This window comes from Triturus cristatus, chromosome 10 (assembly GCF_964204655.1).
Source record: "Triturus cristatus chromosome 10, aTriCri1.1, whole genome shotgun sequence".
Lineage (NCBI taxonomy): Eukaryota > Metazoa > Chordata > Amphibia > Caudata > Salamandridae > Triturus > Triturus cristatus.
Genome location: NC_140593.1, coordinates 727,005,402 through 727,024,178, shown reverse-complemented (window position 1 = coordinate 727,024,178; position 18,777 = coordinate 727,005,402).

Genomic DNA, 18,777 nt, shown 5'->3' with positions numbered 1-18,777 from the left:
CTCTGGCCTAATAGTTAAGGTCTTGGACTCTTACTCTGGCCTAATAGCTACTGTCTTAACTCTTACTCTGGCCTAATAGCTACTGTCTTAACTCTTACTCTGGCCTCATAGCTACTGTCTTAACTCTTACTCTGGCCTAATGGTTAAGGTCTTGAACTATTACTCTGGCCTCATATCTACTGTCTTAACTCTTACTCTGGCCTCATAGCTACTGTCTTAACTCTTACTCTGGCCTCATAACTACTGTCTTCACTCTTACTCTGGCATAATGGTTAAGGTCTTGGACTCTTACTCTGGCCTCATAGCTGCTGTCTTAACTCTTACTCTGGCCTCATAGCTACTGACTTAACTCTTACTCTGGCCTCATAGCTACTATCGTAACTCTTACTCTGGCCTAATGGTTAAGGTCTTGGACTCTTACTCTGGCCTCATAGCTACTGTCTTAACACTTACTCTGGCCTCATAGCTACTGTCTTAACTCTTACTCTGGCCTAATGAGTAAGGTCTTGGACTCTTACTCTGGCATCATAGCTACTGTCTTAACTCTTACTCTGGCCTCATAGCTACTGTCTTAACTCTTACTCTGGCCGAATAGCGACTGTCTTAACTCTTACTCTGGCCTAATAGCTACTGTCTTAACTCTTACTCTGGCCTAATAGCTACTGTCTTAACTCTTACTCTGGCCTCGTAGCTACTGTCTTAACTCTTACTCTGGCCTAATGGTTAAGGTCTTGGACTCTTACTCTGGCCTAATAGCTACTGTCTTAACTCTTACTCTGGCCTAATGGTTAAGGTCTTAACTCTTACTCTGGCCTAATAGCTACTGTCTTAACTCTTACTCTGGCCTAATGGTTAAGGTCTTGGACTCTTACTATGGCCTCATAGCTACTGTCTTAACTCTTACTCTGGCCTCATAGCTACTGTCTTAACTCTTACTCTGACCTCATATCTACTGTCTTAACTCTTACTCTGGCCTTATAGCTACTGTCTTAACTCTTACTCTGGCCTCATAGCTACTGTCTTAACTCTTACTCTGGCCTAATGGTTAAGGTCTTGGACTCTTACTCTGGCCTCATAGCTACTGTCTTAACTCTTACTCTGGCCTCATAGCTACTGTCTTAACTCTTACTCTGGCCTCATAGCTACTGTCTTAACTCTTACTCTGGCCTAATGGTTAAGGTCTTGGACTCTTACTCTGGCCTCATAGCTACTGTCTTAACTCTTACTCTGGCTTAATAGCTACTGTCTTAACTCTTACTCTGGCCTCATAGCTACTGTCTTAACTCTTACTCTGGCCTCATAGCTACTGTCTTAACACTTACTCTGGCCTCATAGCTACTGTCTTAACTCTTACTCTGGCCTAATGAGTAAGGTCTTGGACTCTTACTCTGGCATCATAGCTACTGTCTTAACTCTTACTCTGGCCTCATAGCTACTGTCTTAACTCTTACTCTGGCTGAATAGCGACTGTCTTAACTCTAACTCTGGCCTAATAGCTACTGTCTTAACTCTTACTCTGGCCTAATAGCTACTGTCTTAACTCTTACTCTGGCCTCGTAGCTACTGTCTTAACTCTTACTCTGGCCTAATGGTTAAGGTCTTGGACTCTTACTCTGGCCTAATAGCTACTGTCTTAACTCTTACTCTGGCCTAATGGTTAAGGTCTTAACTCTTACTCTGGCCTAATAGCTACTGTCTTAACTCTTACTCTGGCCTAATGGTTAAGGTCTTGGACTCTTACTATGGCCTCATAGCTACTGTCTTAACTCTTACTCTGGCCTCATAGCTACTGTCTTAACTCTTACTCTGACCTCATATCTACTGTCTTAACTCTTACTCTGGCCTTATAGCTACTGTCTTAACTCTTACTCTGGCCTCATAGCTACTGTCTTAACTCTTACTCTGGCCTAATGGTTAAGGTCTTGGACTCTTACTCTGGCCTCATAGCTACTGTCTTAACTCTTACTCTGGCCTCATAGCTACTGTCTTAACTCTTACTCTGGCCTAATAGCTACTGTCTTAACTCTTACTCTGGCCTCATAGCTACTGTCTTAACTCCTACTCTGGCCTAATAGTTAAGGTCTTGGACTCTTACTCTGGCCTAATAGCTACTGTCTTAACTCTTACTCTGGCCTAATAGCTACTGTCTTAACTCTTACTCTGGCCTCATAGCTACTGTCTTAACTCTTACTCTGGCCTAATGGTTAAGGTCTTGAACTATTACTCTGGCCTCATATCTACTGTCTTAACTCTTACTCTGGCCTCATAGCTACTGTCTTAACTCTTACTCTGGCCTCATAACTACTGTCTTCACTCTTACTCTGGCATAATGGTTAAGGTCTTGGACTCTTACTCTGGCCTCATAGCTACTGTCTTAACTCTTACTCTGGCCTCATAACTACTGTCTTAACTCTTACTCTGGCCTCATAGCTACTGTCTTAACTCTTACTCTGGCCTAATAGCTACTGTCTTAACTCTTACACTGGCCTCAGAGCTACTGTCTTAACTCTTAGTCTGGCCTAATGGTTAAGGTCTTGGACTCTTACTCTGGCCTAATAGCTACTGTATTAACTCGTACTCTGGCCTCATAGCCACTGTCTTAACTCTTACTCTGGCCTAATGGTTAAGGTCTTGGACTCTTACTCTGGCCTCATATATACTGTCTTAACTCTTACTCTGGCCTCATAGCTACTGTCTTAACTCTTACTCTGGCCTCATAGCTACTGTCTTAACTCTTACTCTGGCATAATGGTTAAGGTCTTGGACTCTTACTCTGGCCTCATAGCTACTGTCTTAACTCTTACTCTGGCATACTAGCTACTGTCTTAACTCTTACTCTGGCCTAATAGCTACTGTCTTAACTCTTACTCTGGCCTAATGGTTAAGGTCTTGGACTCTTACTCTGGCCTCATAGCTACTGTCTTAACTCTTACTCTGGCCTCATAGCTACTGTCTTAACTCTTACTCTGGCCTCATAGCTACTGTCTTAACTCTTACTCTGGCCTAATGGTTAAGGTCTTGGACTCTTACTCTGGCCTCATAGCTGCTGTCTTAACTCTTACTCTGGCCTCATAGCTACTGACTTAACTCTTACTCTGGCCTCATAGCTACTATCGTAACTCTTACTCTGGCCTAATGGTTAAGGTCTTGGACTCTTACTCTGGCCTCATAGCTACTGTCTTAACTCTTACTCTGGCCTAATAGCTACTGTCTTAACTCTTACTCTGGCCTCATAGCTACTGTCTTAACTCTTACTCTGGCCTCATAGATACTGTCTTAACACTTACTCTGGCCTCATAGCTACTGTCTTAACTCTTACTCTGGCCTAATGAGTAAGGTCTTGGACTCTTACTCTGGCATCATAGCTACTGTCTTAACTCTTACTCTGGCCTCATAGCTAATGTCTTAACTCTTACTCTGGCCGAATTGCGACTGTCTTAACTCTTACTCTGGCCTAATAGCTACTGTCTTAACTCTTACTCTGGCCTAATAGCTACTGTCTTAACTCTTACTCTGGCCTCGTAGCTACTGTCTTAACTCTTACTCTGGCCTAATGAGTAAGGTCTTGGACTCTTACTCTGGCATCATAGCTACTGTCTTAACTCTTACTCTGGCCTCATAGCTACTGTCTTAACTCTTACTCTGGCCGAATAGCGACTGTCTTAACTCTTACTCTGGCCTAATAGCTACTGTCTTAACTCTTACTCTGGCCTAATAGCTACTGTCTTAACTCCTACTCTGGCCTCGTAGCTACTGTCTTAACTCTTACTCTGGCCTAATGGTTAAGGTCTTGGACTCTTACTCTGGCCTAATAGCTACTGTCTTAACTCTTACTCTGGCCTAATGGTTAAGGTCTTAACTCTTACTCTGGCCTAATAGCTACTGTCTTAACTCTTACTCTGGCCTAATGGTTAAGGTCTTGGACTCTTACTATGGCCTCATAGCTACTGTCTTAACTCTTACTCTGGCCTCATAGCTACTGTCTTAACTCTTACTCTGACCTCATATCTACTGTCTTAACTCTTACTCTGGCCTTATAGCTACTGTCTTAACTCTTACTCTGGTCTCATAGCTACTGTCTTAACTCTTACTCTGGCCTCATAGCTACTGTCTTAACTCTTACTCTGGCCTAATAGCTACTGTCTTAACTATTACACTGGCCTAATAGCTAATATCTTAACTCTTACTCTGGCCTCATAGCTACTGTCTTAACTCTTACTCTGGCCTCATAGCTACTGTCTTAACTCTTACTCTGGCCTCATAGCAACTGTCTTAACTCTTACTCTGGCCTAATGGTTAAGGTCTTGGACTCTTACTCTGGCCTCATCGCTACTGTCTTAACTCTTACTCTGGCCTCATAGCTACTGTCTTAACTCTTACTCTGGCCTCATAGCTACTGTCTTAACTCTTACTCTGGCCTAATAGCTACTGTCTTAACTCTTACTCTGGCCTCATAGCTACTGTCTTAACTCTTACTCTGGCTTTATAGCTACTGTCTTAACTCTTACTCTGGCCTAATGGTTAAGGTCTTGGACTCTTACTCTGGCCTCATAGCTACTGTCTTAACTCTTACTCTGGCCTCATTGCTACTGTCTTAACTCCTACTCTGGCCTAATGGTTAAGGTCTTAGACTCTTACACTGGCCTAATAGCTACTGTCTTAACTCTTACTCTGGCCTCATAGCTACTGTCTTAACTCTTACTCTGGCCTCATAACTACTGTCTTAACTCTTACTCTGGCCTAATGGTTAAGGTCTTGGACTCTTACTCTGGCCTCATAGCTACTGTCTTAACTCTTAATCTGGCCTAATAACTACTGTCTTAACTCTTACTCTGGCCTCATAGCTACTGTCTTAACTCTTACTCTGGCCTCATAGCTACTGTCTTAACTCTTACTCTGGCCTAATGGTTAAGGTCTTGGACTCTTACTCTGGCCTCATAGCTACTGTCTTAACTCTTACTCTGGCATACTAGCTACTGTCTTAACTCTTACTCTGGCCTAATAGCTACTGTCTTAACTCTTACTCTGGCCTAATGGTTAAGGTCTTGGACTCTTACTCTGGCCTCATAGCTACTGTCTTAACTCTTACTCTGGCCTCATAGCTACTGTCTTAACTCTTACTCTGGCCTCATAGCTACTGTCTTAACTCTTACTCTGGCCTAATGGTTAAGGTCTTGGACTCTTACTCTGGCCTCATAGCTGCTGTCTTAACTCTTACTCTGGCCTCATAGCTACTGACTTAACTCTTACTCTGGCCTCATAGCTACTATCGTAACTCTTACTCTGGCCTAATGGTTAAGGTCTTGGACTCTTACTCTGGCCTCATAGCTACTGTCTTAACTCTTACTCTGGCCTAATAGCTACTGTCTTAACTCTTACTCTGGCCTCATAGCTACTGTCTTAACTCTTACTCTGGCCTCATAGCTACTGTCTTAACACTTACTCTGGCCTCATAGCTACTGTCTTAACTCTTACTCTGGCCTAATGAGTAAGGTCTTGGACTCTTACTCTGGCATCATAGCTACTGTCTTAACTCTTACTCTGGCCTCATAGCTACTGTCTTAACTCTTACTCTGGCCGAATAGCGACTGTCTTAACTCTTACTCTGGCCTAATAGCTACTGTCTTAACTCTTACTCTGGCCTAATAGCTACTGTCTTAACTCTTACTCTGGCCTCGTAGCTACTGTCTTAACTCTTACTCTGGCCTAATGGTTAAGGTCTTGGACTCTTACTCTGGCCTAATAGCTACTGTCTTAACTCTTACTCTGGCCTAATGGTTAAGGTCTTAACTCTTACTCTGGCCTAATAGCTACTGTCTTAACTCTTACTCTGGCCTAATGGTTAAGGTCTTGGACTCTTACTATGGCCTCATAGCTACTGTCTTAACTCTTACTCTGGCCTCATAGCTACTGTCTTAACTCTTACTCTGACCTCATATCTACTGTCTTAACTCTTACTCTGGCCTTATAGCTACTGTCTTAACTCTTACTCTGGCCTCATAGCTACTGTCTTAACTCTTACTCTGGCCTAATGGTTAAGGTCTTGGACTCTTACTCTGGCCTCATAGCTACTGTCTTAACTCTTACTCTGGCCTCATAGCTTCTGTCTTAACTCTTACTCTGGCCTCATAGCTACTGTCTTAACTCTTACTCTGGCCTAATGGTTAAGGTCTTGGACTCTTACTCTGGCCTCATAGCTGCTGTCTTAACTCTTACTCTGGCCTCATAGCTACTGACTTAACTCTTACTCTGGCCTCATAGCTACTATCTTAACTCTTACTCTGGCCTAATGGTTAAGGTCTTGGACTCTTACTCTGGCCTCATAGCTACTGTCTTAACTCTTACTCTGGCCTAATAGCTACTGTCTTAACTCTTACTCTGGCCTCATAGCTACTGTCTTAACTCTTACTCTGGCCTCATAGCTACTGTCTTAACACTTACTCTGGCCTCATAGCTACTGTCTTAACTCTTACTCTGGCCTAATGAGTAAGGTCTTGGACTCTTACTCTGGCATCATAGCTACTGTCTTAACTCTTACTCTGGCCTCATAGCTACTGTCTTAACTCTTACTCTGGCCGAATAGCGACTGTCTTAACTCTAACTCTGGCCTAATAGCTACTGTCTTAACTCTTACTCTGGCCTAATAGCTACTGTCTTAACTCTTACTCTGGCCTCGTAGCTACTGTATTAACTCTTACTCTGGCCTAATGGTTAAGGTCTTGGACTCTTACTCTGGCCTAATAGCTACTGTCTTAACTCTTACTCTGGCCTAATGGTTAAGGTCTTAACTCTTACTCTGGCCTAATAGCTACTGTCTTAACTCTTACTCCGGCCTAATGGTTAAGGTCTTGGACTCTTACTATGGCCTCATAGCTACTGTCTTAACTCTTACTCTGGCCTCATAGCTACTGTCTTAACTCTTACTCTGACCTCATATCTACTGTCTTAACTCTTACTCTGGCCTTATAGCTACTGTCTTAACTCTTACTCTGGCCTCATAGCTACTGTCTTAACTCTTACTCTGGCCTAATGGTTAAGGTCTTGGACTCTTACTCTGGCCTCATAGCTACTGTCTTAACTCTTACTCTGGCCTCATAGCTACTGTCTTAACTCTTACTCTGGCCTAATAGCTACTGTCTTAACTCTTACTCTGGCCTCATAGCTACTGTCTTAAATCCTACTCTTGCCTAATAGTTAAGGTCTTGGACTCTTACTCTGGCCTAATAGCTACTGTCTTAACTCTTACTCTGGCCTAATAGCTACTGTCTTAACTCTTACTCTGGCCTCATAGCTACTGTCTTAACTCTTACTCTGGCCTAATGGTTAAGGTCTTGAACTATTACTCTGGCCTCATATCTACTGTCTTAACTCTTACTCTGGCCTCATAGCTACTGTCTTAACTCTTACTCTGGCCTCATAACTACTGTCTTCACTCTTACTCTGGCATAATGGTTAAGGTCTTGGACTCTTACTCTGGCCTCATAGCTGCTGTCTTAACTCTTACTCTGGCCTCATAGCTACTGACTTAACTCTTACTCTGGCCTCATAGCTACTATCGTAACTCTTACTCTGGCCTAATGGTTAAGGTCTTGGACTCTTACTCTGGCCTCATAGCTACTGTCTTAACACTTACTCTGGCCTCATAGCTACTGTCTTAACTCTTACTCTGGCCTAATGAGTAAGGTCTTGGACTCTTACTCTGGCATCATAGCTACTGTCTTAACTCTTACTCTGGCCTCATAGCTACTGTCTTAACTCTTACTCTGGCCGAATAGCGACTGTCTTAACTCTTACTCTGGCCTAATAGCTACTGTCTTAACTCTTACTCTGGCCTAATAGCTACTGTCTTAACTCTTACTCTGGCCTCGTAGCTACTGTCTTAACTCTTACTCTGGCCTAATGGTTAAGGTCTTGGACTCTTACTCTGGCCTAATAGCTACTGTCTTAACTCTTACTCTGGCCTAATGGTTAAGGTCTTAACTCTTACTCTGGCCTAATAGCTACTGTCTTAACTCTTACTCTGGCCTAATGGTTAAGGTCTTGGACTCTTACTATGGCCTCATAGCTACTGTCTTAACTCTTACTCTGGCCTCATAGCTACTGTCTTAACTCTTACTCTGACCTCATATCTACTGTCTTAACTCTTACTCTGGCCTTATAGCTACTGTCTTAACTCTTACTCTGGCCTCATAGCTACTGTCTTAACTCTTACTCTGGCCTAATGGTTAAGGTCTTGGACTCTTACTCTGGCCTCATAGCTACTGTCTTAACTCTTACTCTGGCCTCATAGCTACTGTCTTAACTCTTACTCTGGCCTCATAGCTACTGTCTTAACTCTTACTCTGGCCTAATGGTTAAGGTCTTGGACTCTTACTCTGGCCTCATAGCTACTGTCTTAACTCTTACTCTGGCTTAATAGCTACTGTCTTAACTCTTACTCTGGCCTCATAGCTACTGTCTTAACTCTTACTCTGGCCTCATAGCTACTGTCTTAACACTTACTCTGGCCTCATAGCTACTGTCTTAACTCTTACTCTGGCCTAATGAGTAAGGTCTTGGACTCTTACTCTGGCATCATAGCTACTGTCTTAACTCTTACTCTGGCCTCATAGCTACTGTCTTAACTCTTACTCTGGCCGAATAGCGACTGTCTTAACTCTAACTCTGGCCTAATAGCTACTGTCTTAACTCTTACTCTGGCCTAATAGCTACTGTCTTAACTCTTACTCTGGCCTCGTAGCTACTGTCTTAACTCTTACTCTGGCCTAATGGTTAAGGTCTTGGACTCTTACTCTGGCCTAATAGCTACTGTCTTAACTCTTACTCTGGCCTAATGGTTAAGGTCTTAACTCTTACTCTGGCCTAATAGCTACTGTCTTAACTCTTACTCTGGCCTAATGGTTAAGGTCTTGGACTCTTACTATGGCCTCATAGCTACTGTCTTAACTCTTACTCTGGCCTCATAGCTACTGTCTTAACTCTTACTCTGACCTCATATCTACTGTCTTAACTCTTACTCTGGCCTTATAGCTACTGTCTTAACTCTTACTCTGGCCTCATAGCTACTGTCTTAACTCTTACTCTGGCCTAATGGTTAAGGTCTTGGACTCTTACTCTGGCCTCATAGCTACTGTCTTAACTCTTACTCTGGCCTCATAGCTACTGTCTTAACTCTTACTCTGGCCTAATAGCTACTGTCTTAACTCTTACTCTGGCCTCATAGCTACTGTCTTAACTCCTACTCTGGCCTAATAGTTAAGGTCTTGGACTCTTACTCTGGCCTAATAGCTACTGTCTTAACTCTTACTCTGGCCTAATAGCTACTGTCTTAACTCTTACTCTGGCCTCATAGCTACTGTCTTAACTCTTACTCTGGCCTAATGGTTAAGGTCTTGAACTATTACTCTGGCCTCATATCTACTGTCTTAACTCTTACTCTGGCCTCATAGCTACTGTCTTAACTCTTACTCTGGCCTCATAACTACTGTCTTCACTCTTACTCTGGCATAATGGTTAAGGTCTTGGACTCTTACTCTGGCCTCATAGCTACTGTCTTAACTCTTACTCTGGCCTCATAACTACTGTCTTAACTCTTACTCTGGCCTCATAGCTACTGTCTTAACTCTTACTCTGGCCTAATAGCTACTGTCTTAACTCTTACACTGGCCTCAGAGCTACTGTCTTAACTCTTAGTCTGGCCTAATGGTTAAGGTCTTGGACTCTTACTCTGGCCTAATAGCTACTGTATTAACTCGTACTCTGGCCTCATAGCCACTGTCTTAACTCTTACTCTGGCCTAATGGTTAAGGTCTTGGACTCTTACTCTGGCCTCATATATACTGTCTTAACTCTTACTCTGGCCTCATAGCTACTGTCTTAACTCTTACTCTGGCCTCATAGCTACTGTCTTAACTCTTACTCTGGCATAATGGTTAAGGTCTTGGACTCTTACTCTGGCCTCATAGCTACTGTCTTAACTCTTACTCTGGCCTCATAACTACTGTCTTAACTCTTACTCTGGCCTCATAGCTACTGTCTTAACTCTCACTCTGGCCTAATAGCTACTGTCTTAACTCTTACACTGGCCTCATAGCTACTGTCTTAACTCTTACTCTGGCCTCATAGCTACTGTCTTAACTCTTACTCTGGCCTAATGGTTAAGGTCTTGGACTCTTACTCTGGTCTCATAGCTACTGTCTTAACTCTTACTCTGGCCTCATAGCTACTGTCTTAACTCTTACTCTGGCCTAATAGCTACTGTCTTAACTATTACACTGGCCTAATAGCTAATATCTTAACTCTTACTCTGGCCTCATAGCTACTGTCTTAACTCTTACTCTGGCCTCATAGCAACTGTCTTAACTCTTACTCTGGCCTAATGGTTAAGGTCTTGGACTCTTACTCTGGCCTCATAGCTACTGTCTTAACTCTTACTCTGGCCTCATAGCTACTGTCTTAACTCTTACTCTGGCCTCATAGCTACTGTCTTAACTCTTACTCTGGCCTAATAGCTACTGTCTTAACTCTTACTCTGGCCTCATAGCTACTGTCTTAACTCTTACTCTGGCCTCATAGCTACTGTCTTAACTCTTACTCTGGCCTAATGGTTAAGGTCTTGGACTCTTACTCTGGCCTCATAGCTACTGTCTTAACTCTTACTCTGGCCTCATAGCTACTGTCTTAACTCTTACTCTGGCCTAATGGTTAAGGTCTTAGACTCTTACAATGGCCTAATAGCTACTGTCTTAACTCTTACTCTGGCCTCATAGCTACTGTCTTAACTCTTACTCTGGCCTCATAACTACTGTCTTAACTCTTACTCTGGCCTAATGGTTAAGGTCTTGGACTCTTACTCTGGCCTCATAGCTACTGTCTTAACTCTTAATCTGGCCTAATAACTACTGTCTTAACTCTTACTCTGGCCTCATAGCTACTGTCTTAACTCTTACTCTGGCCTCATAGCTACTGTCTTAACTCTTACTCTGGCCTAATGGTTAAGGTCTTGGACTCTTACTCTGGCCTCATAGCTACTGTCTTAACTCTTACTCTGGTATACTAGCTACTGTCTTAACTCTTACTCTGGCCTAATAGCTACTGTCTTAACTCTTACTCTGGCCTAATGGTTAAGGTCTTGGACTCTTACTCTGGCCTCATAGCTACTGTCTTAACTCTTACTCTGGCCTCATAGCTACTGTCTTAACTCTTACTCTGGCCTCATAGCTACTGTCTTAACTCTTACTCTGGCCTAATGGTTAAGGTCTTGGACTCTTACTCTGGCCTCATAGCTGCTGTCTTAACTCTTACTCTGGCCTCATAGCTACTGACTTAACTCTTACTCTGGCCTCATAGCTACTATCTTAACTCTTACTCTGGCCTAATGGTTAAGGTCTTGGACTCTTACTCTGGCCTCGTAGCTACTGTCTTAACTCTTACTCTGGCCTCATAGCTACTGTCTTAACTCTTACTCTGGCCTAATAGCTACTGTCTTAACTCTTACTCTGGACTCATAGCTACTGTCTTAACTCTTACTCTGGCCTCATAGCTACTGTCTTAACACTTACTCTGGCCTCATAGCTACTGTCTTAACTCTTACTCTGGCCTAATGAGTAAGGTCTTGGACTCTTACTCTGGCATCATAGCTACTGTCTTAACTCTTACTCTGGCCTCATAGCTACTGTCTTAACTCTTACTCTGGCATAATGTTAAGGTCTTGGACTCTTACTCTGGCCTCATAACTACTGTCTTAACTCTTACTCTGGCCTAATAGCTACTGTCTTAACTCTTACTCTGGCCTAATAGCTACTGTCTTAACTCTTACTCTGGCCTAATAGCTACTGTCTTAACTCTTACTCTGGCCTCGTAGCTACTGTCTTAACTCTTACTCTGGCCTAATGGTTAAGGTCTTGGACTCTTACTCTGGCCTAATAGCTACTGTCTTAACTCTTACTCTGGCCTAATGGTTAAGGTCTTAACTCTTACTCTGGCCTAATAGCTACTGTCTTAACTCTTACTCTGGCCTAATGGTTAAGGTCTTGGACTCTTACTATGGCCTCATAGCTACTGTCTTAACTCTTACTCTGGCCTCATAGCTACTGTCTTAACTCTTACTCTGACCTCATATCTACTGTCTTAACTCTTACTCTGGCCTTATAGCTACTGTCTTAACTCTTACTCTGGCCTCATAGCTACTGTCTTAACTCTTACTCTGGCCTAATGGTTAAGGTCTTGGACTCTTACTCTGGCCTCATAGCTACTGTCTTAACTCTTACTCTGGCCTCATAGCTACTGTCTTAACTCTTACTCTGGCCTCATAGCTACTGTCTTAACTCTTACTCTGGCCTAATGGTTAAGGTCTTGGACTCTTACTCTGGCCTCATAGCTGCTGTCTTAACTCTTACTCTGGCCTCATAGCTACTGACTTAACTCTTACTCTGGCCTCATAGCTACTATCTTAACTCTTACTCTGGCCTAATGGTTAAGGTCTTGGACTCTTACTCTGGCCTCATAGCTACTGTCTTAACTCTTACTCTGGCCTAATAGCTACTGTCTTAACTCTTACTCTGGCCTCATAGCTACTGTCTTAACTCTTACTCTGGCCTCATAGCTACTGTCTTAACACTTACTCTGGCCTCATAGCTACTGTCTTAACTCTTACTCTGGCCTAATGAGTAAGGTCTTGGACTCTTACTCTGGCATCATAGCTACTGTCTTAACTCTTACTCTGGCCTCATAGCTACTGTCTTAACTCTTACTCTGGCCGAATAGCGACTGTCTTAACTCTAACTCTGGCCTAATAGCTACTGTCTTAACTCTTACTCTGGCCTAATAGCTACTGTCTTAACTCTTACTCTGGCCTCGTAGCTACTGTCTTTACTCTTACTCTGGCCTAATGGTTAAGGTCTTGGACTCTTACTCTGGCCTAATAGCTACTGTCTTAACTCTTACTCTGGCCTAATGGTTAAGGTCTTAACTCTTACTCTGGCCTAATAGCTACTGTCTTAACTCTTACTCTGGCCTAATGGTTAAGGTCTTGGACTCTTACTATGGCCTCATAGCTACTGTCTTAACTCTTACTCTGGCCTCATAGCTACTGTCTTAACTCTTACTCTGACCTCATATCTACTGTCTTAACTCTTACTCTGGCCTTATAGCTACTGTCTTAACTCTTACTCTGGCCTCATAGCTACTGTCTTAACTCTTACTCTGGCCTAATGGTTAAGGTCTTGGACTCTTACTCTGGCCTCATAGCTACTGTCTTAACTCTTACTCTGGCCTCATAGCTACTGTCTTAACTCTTACTCTGGCCTAATAGCTACTGTCTTAACTCTTACTCTGGCCTCATAGCTACTGTCTTAACTCCTACTCTGGCCTAATAGTTAAGGTCTTGGACTCTTACTCTGGCCTAATAGCTACTGTCTTAACTCTTACTCTGGCCTAATAGCTACTGTCTTAACTCTTACTCTGGCCTCATAGCTACTGTCTTAACTCTTACTCTGGCCTAATGGTTAAGGTCTTGAACTATTACTCTGGCCTCATATCTACTGTCTTAACTCTTACTCTGGCCTCATAGCTACTGTCTTAACTCTTACTCTGGCCTCATAACTACTGTCTTCACTCTTACTCTGGCATAATGGTTAAGGTCTTGGACTCTTACTCTGGCCTCATAGCTACTGTCTTAACTCTTACTCTGGCCTCATAACTACTGTCTTAACTCTTACTCTGGCCTCATAGCTACTGTCTTAACTCTTACTCTGGCCTAATAGCTACTGTCTTAACTCTTACACTGGCCTCAGAGCTACTGTCTTAACTCTTAGTCTGGCCTAATGGTTAAGGTCTTGGACTCTTACTCTGGCCTAATAGCTACTGTATTAACTCGTACTCTGGCCTCATAGCCACTGTCTTAACTCTTACTCTGGCCTAATTGTTAAGGTCTTGGACTCTTACTCTGGCCTCATATATACTGTCTTAACTCTTACTCTGGCCTCATAGCTACTGTCTTAACTCTTACTCTGGCCTCATAGCTACTGTCTTAACTCTTACTCTGGCATAATGGTTAAGGTCTTGGACTCTTACTCTGGCCTCATAGCTACTGTCTTAACTCTTACTCTGGCCTCATAACTACTGTCTTAACTCTTACTCTGGCCTCATAGCTACTGTCTTAACTCTCACTCTGGCCTAATAGCTACTGTCTTAACTCTTACACTGGCCTCATAGCTACTGTCTTAACTCTTACTCTGGCCTCATAGCTACTGTCTTAACTCTTACTCTGGCCTAATGGTTAAGGTCTTGGACTCTTACTCTGGTCTCATAGCTACTGCCTTAACTCTTACTCTGGCCTCATAGCTACTGTCTTAACTCTTACTCTGGCCTAATAGCTACTGTCTTAACTATTACACTGGCCTAATAGCTAATATCTTAACTCTTACTCTGGCCTCATAGCTACTGTCTTAACTCTTACTCTGGCCTCATAGCTACTGTCTTAACTCTTACTCTTTCCTCATAGCAACTGTCTTAACTCTTACTCTGGCCTAATGGTTAAGATCTTGGACTCTTACTCTGGCCTCATAGCTACTGTCTTAACTCTTACTCTGGCCTCATAGCTACTGTCTTAACTCTTACTCTGGCCTCATAGCTACTGTCTTAACTCTTACTCTGGCCTAATAGCTACTGTCTTAACTCTTACTCTGGCCTCATAGCTACTGTCTTAACTCTTACTCTGGCCTCATAGCTACTGTCTTAACTCTTACTCTGGCCTAATGGTTAAGGTCTTGGACTCTTACTCTGGCCTCATAGCTACTGTCTTAACTCTTACTCTGGCCTCATAGCTACTGTCTTAACTCTTACTCTGGCCTAATGGTTAAGGTCTTAGACTCTTACAATGGCCTAATAGCTACTGTCTTAACTCTTACTCTGGCCTCATAGCTACTGTCTTAACTCTTACTCTGGCCTCATAACTACTGTCTTAACTCTTACTCTGGCCTAATGGTTAAGGTCTTGGACTCTTACTCTGGCCTCATAGCTACTGTCTTAACTCTTAATCTGGCCTAATAACTACTGTGTTAACTCTTACTCTGGCCTCATAGCTACTGTCTTAACTCTTACTCTGGCCTCATAGCTACTGTCTTAACTCTTACTCTGGCCTAATGGTTAAGGTCTTGGACTCTTACTCTGGCCTCATAGCTACTGTCTTAACTCTTACTCTGGTATACTAGCTACTGTCTTAACTCTTACTCTGGCCTAATAGCTACTGTCTTAACTCTTACTCTGGCCTAATGGTTAAGGTCTTGGACTCTTACTCTGGCCTCATAGCTACTGTCTTAACTCTTACTCTGGCCTCATAGCTACTGTCTTAACTCTTACTCTGGCCTCATAGCTGCTATCTTAACTCTTACTCTGGCCTAATGGTTAAGGTCTTGGACTCTTACTCTGGCCTCATAGCTACTGTCTTAACACTTACTCTGGCCTCATAGCTACTGTCTTAACTCTTACTCTGGCCTCATAGCTACTGTCTTAACTCTTACTCTGGCCTCATAGCTACTGTCTTAACTCTTACTCTGGCCTCATAGCTACTGTCTTAACTCTTACTCTGGCCTCATAGCTACTGTCTTAACACTTACTCTGGCCTCATAGCTACTGTCTTAACTCTTACTCTGGCCTAATGAGTAAGGTCTTGGACTCTTACTCTGGCATCATAGCTACTGTCTTAACTCTTACTCTGGCCTCATAGCTACTGTCTTAACTCTTACTCTGGCCGAATAGCGACTGTCTTAACTCTTACTCTGGCCTAATAGCTACTGTCTTAACTCTTACTCTGGCCTAATAGCTACTGTCTTAACTCTTACTCTGGCCTCGTAGCTACTGTCTTAACTCTTACTCTGGCCTAATGGTTAAGGTCTGGGACTCTTACTCTGGCCTAATAGCTACTGTCTTAACTCTTACTCTGGCCTAATGGTTAAGGTCTTAACTCTTACTCTGGCCTAATAGCTACTGTCTTAACTCTTAACCTGGCCTAATGGTTAAGGTCTTAACTCTTACTATGGCCTCATAGCTACTGTCTTAACTCTTACTCTGGCCTCATAGCTACTGTCTTAACTCTTACTCTGACCTCATGTCTACTGTCTTAACTCTTACTCTGGCCTCATAGCTACTGTCTTAACTCTTATTCTGGCCTCATAGCTACTGTCTTAACTCTTACTCTGGCCTCATAGCTACTGTCTTAACTCTTACTCTGGCCTCATAGCTACTGTCTTAACTCTTACTCTGGCCTCGGAGATACTGTCTTAACTCTTACTCTGGCCTAATGGTTAAGGTCTTGGACTCTTACTCTGGCCTAATAGCTACTGTCTTAACTCCTACTCTGGCCTCATAGCTACTGTCTTAACTCTTACTCTGGCCTAATAGCTACTGTCTTAACTCTTACTTTGGCCTCATAGCTACTGTCTTAACTCTTACTCTGGCCTAATGGTTAAGGTCTTGGACTCTTACTTTGGCCTCATAGCTACTGTCTTAATTCTTAGTCTGGCCTCATAGCTACTGTCTTAACTCTTACTCTGGCCTAATGGTTAAGGTCTTGGCCTCTTACTCTGGCCTCATAGCTACTGTCTTAACTCTTACTCTGGCCTCATAGCTACTGTCTTAACTCTTACTCTGGCCTCATAGCTACTGTCTTAACACTTACTCTGGCCTAATGGTTAAGGTCTTGGACTCTTACTCTGGCCTCATAGCTTCTGTCTTAACTGTTACTCTGGCCTCATAGCTACTGTCATAACTCTTACTCTGGCCTAATAGCAACTGTCTTAACTCGTACTCTGGCCTAATAGCTACTGTCTTAACTCTTACTCTGGCCTCATAGCTACTGTCTTAACTCTTACTCTGGCCTAATGGTTAAGGTCTTGGACTATTACTCTGGCCTAATAGCTACTGTCTTAACTCTTACTCTGGCCTAATAGCTACTGTCTTAACTCTTACTCTGGCCTAATAGCTACTGTCTTAACTCTTACTCTGGCCTAATGGTTAAGGTCTTGGACTCTTACTCTGGCCTTATAGCTACTGTCTTAACTCTTACTCTGGCCTAATGGTTAAGGTCTTGGACTCTTACACTGGCCTCATAGCTACTGTCTTAACTCTTACTCTGGCCTCATAGCTACTGTCTTAACTCTTACTCTGGCCTCATAGCTACTGTCTTAACTCTTACTCTGGCCTAATGGTTAAGGTCTTGGACTCTTACTCTGGCCTCATAGCTACTGTCTTAACTCTTACTCTGGCCTCATAGCTACTGTCTTAACTCTTACTCTGTCCTCATAGCTACTGTCTTAACTCTTACTCTGGCCTCATAGCTACTGTCTTAACTCTTACTCTGGCCTCATAGCAACTGTCTTAACTCTTACTCTGGCCTAATGGTTAAGGTCTTGGACTCTTACTCTGGCCTCATAGCTACTCTCTTAACTCTTACTCTGGCCTCATAGCTACTGTCTTAACTCTTACTCTGGCCTCATAGCTACTGTCTTAACTCTTACTCTGGCCTAATAGCTACTGTCTTAACTCTTACTCTGGCCTCATAGCTACTGTCTTAACTCTTACTCTGGCCTCATAGCTACTGTCTTAACTCTTACTCTGGCCTAATGGTTAAGGTCTTGGACTCTTACTCTGGCCTCATAGCTACTGTCTTAACTCTTACTCTGGCCTCATAGCTACTGTCTTAACTCTTACTCTGGCCTAATGGTTAAGGTCTTAGACTCTTACAATGGCCTAATAGCTACTGTCTTAACTCTTACTCTGGCCTCATAGCTACTGTCTTAACTCTTACTCTGGCCTCATAACTACTGTCTTAACTCTTACTCTGGCCTAATGGTTAAGGTCTTGGACTCTTACTCTGGCCTCATAGCTACTGTCTTAACTCTTAATCTGGCCTAATAACTACTGTCTTAACTCTTACTCTGGCCTCATAGCTACTGTCTTAACTCTTACTCTGGCCTCATAGCTACTGTCTTAACTCTTACTCTGGCCTAATGGTTAAGGTCTTGGACTCTTACTCTGGCCTCATAGCTACTGTCTTAACTCTTACTCTGGCATACTAGCTACTGTCTTAACTCTTACTCTGGCCTAATAGCTACTGTCTTAACTCTTACTCTGGCCTAATGGTTAAGGTCTTGGACTCTTACTCTGGCCTCATAGCTACTGTCTTAACTCTTACTCTGGCCTCATAGCTACTGTCTTAACTCTTACTCTGGCCTAATGGTTAAGGTCTTGGACTCTTACTCTGGCCTCATAGCTGCTGTCTTAACTCTTACTCTGGCCTCATAGCTACTGACTTAACTCTTACTCTGGCCTCATAGCTACTATCTTAACTCTTACTCTGGCCTAATGGTTAAGGTCTTGGACTCTTACTCTGGCCTCATAGCTACTGTCTTAACTCTTACTCTGGCCTCATAGCTACTGTCTTAACTCTTACTCTGGCCTAATAGCTACTGTCTTAACTCTTACTCTGGCCTCATAGCTACTGTCTTAACTCTTACTCTGGCCTCATAGCTACTGTCTTAACACTTACTCTGGCCTCATAGCTACTGTCTTAACTCTTACTCTGGCCTAATGAGTAAGGTCTTGGACTCTTACTCTGGCATCATAGCTACTGTCTTAACTCTTACTCTGGCCTCATAGCTACTGTCTTAACTCTTACTCTGGCCGAATAGCGACTGTCTTAACTCTTACTCTGGCCTAATAGCTACTGTCTTAACTCTTACTCTGGCCTAATAGCTACTGTCTTAACTCTTACTCTGG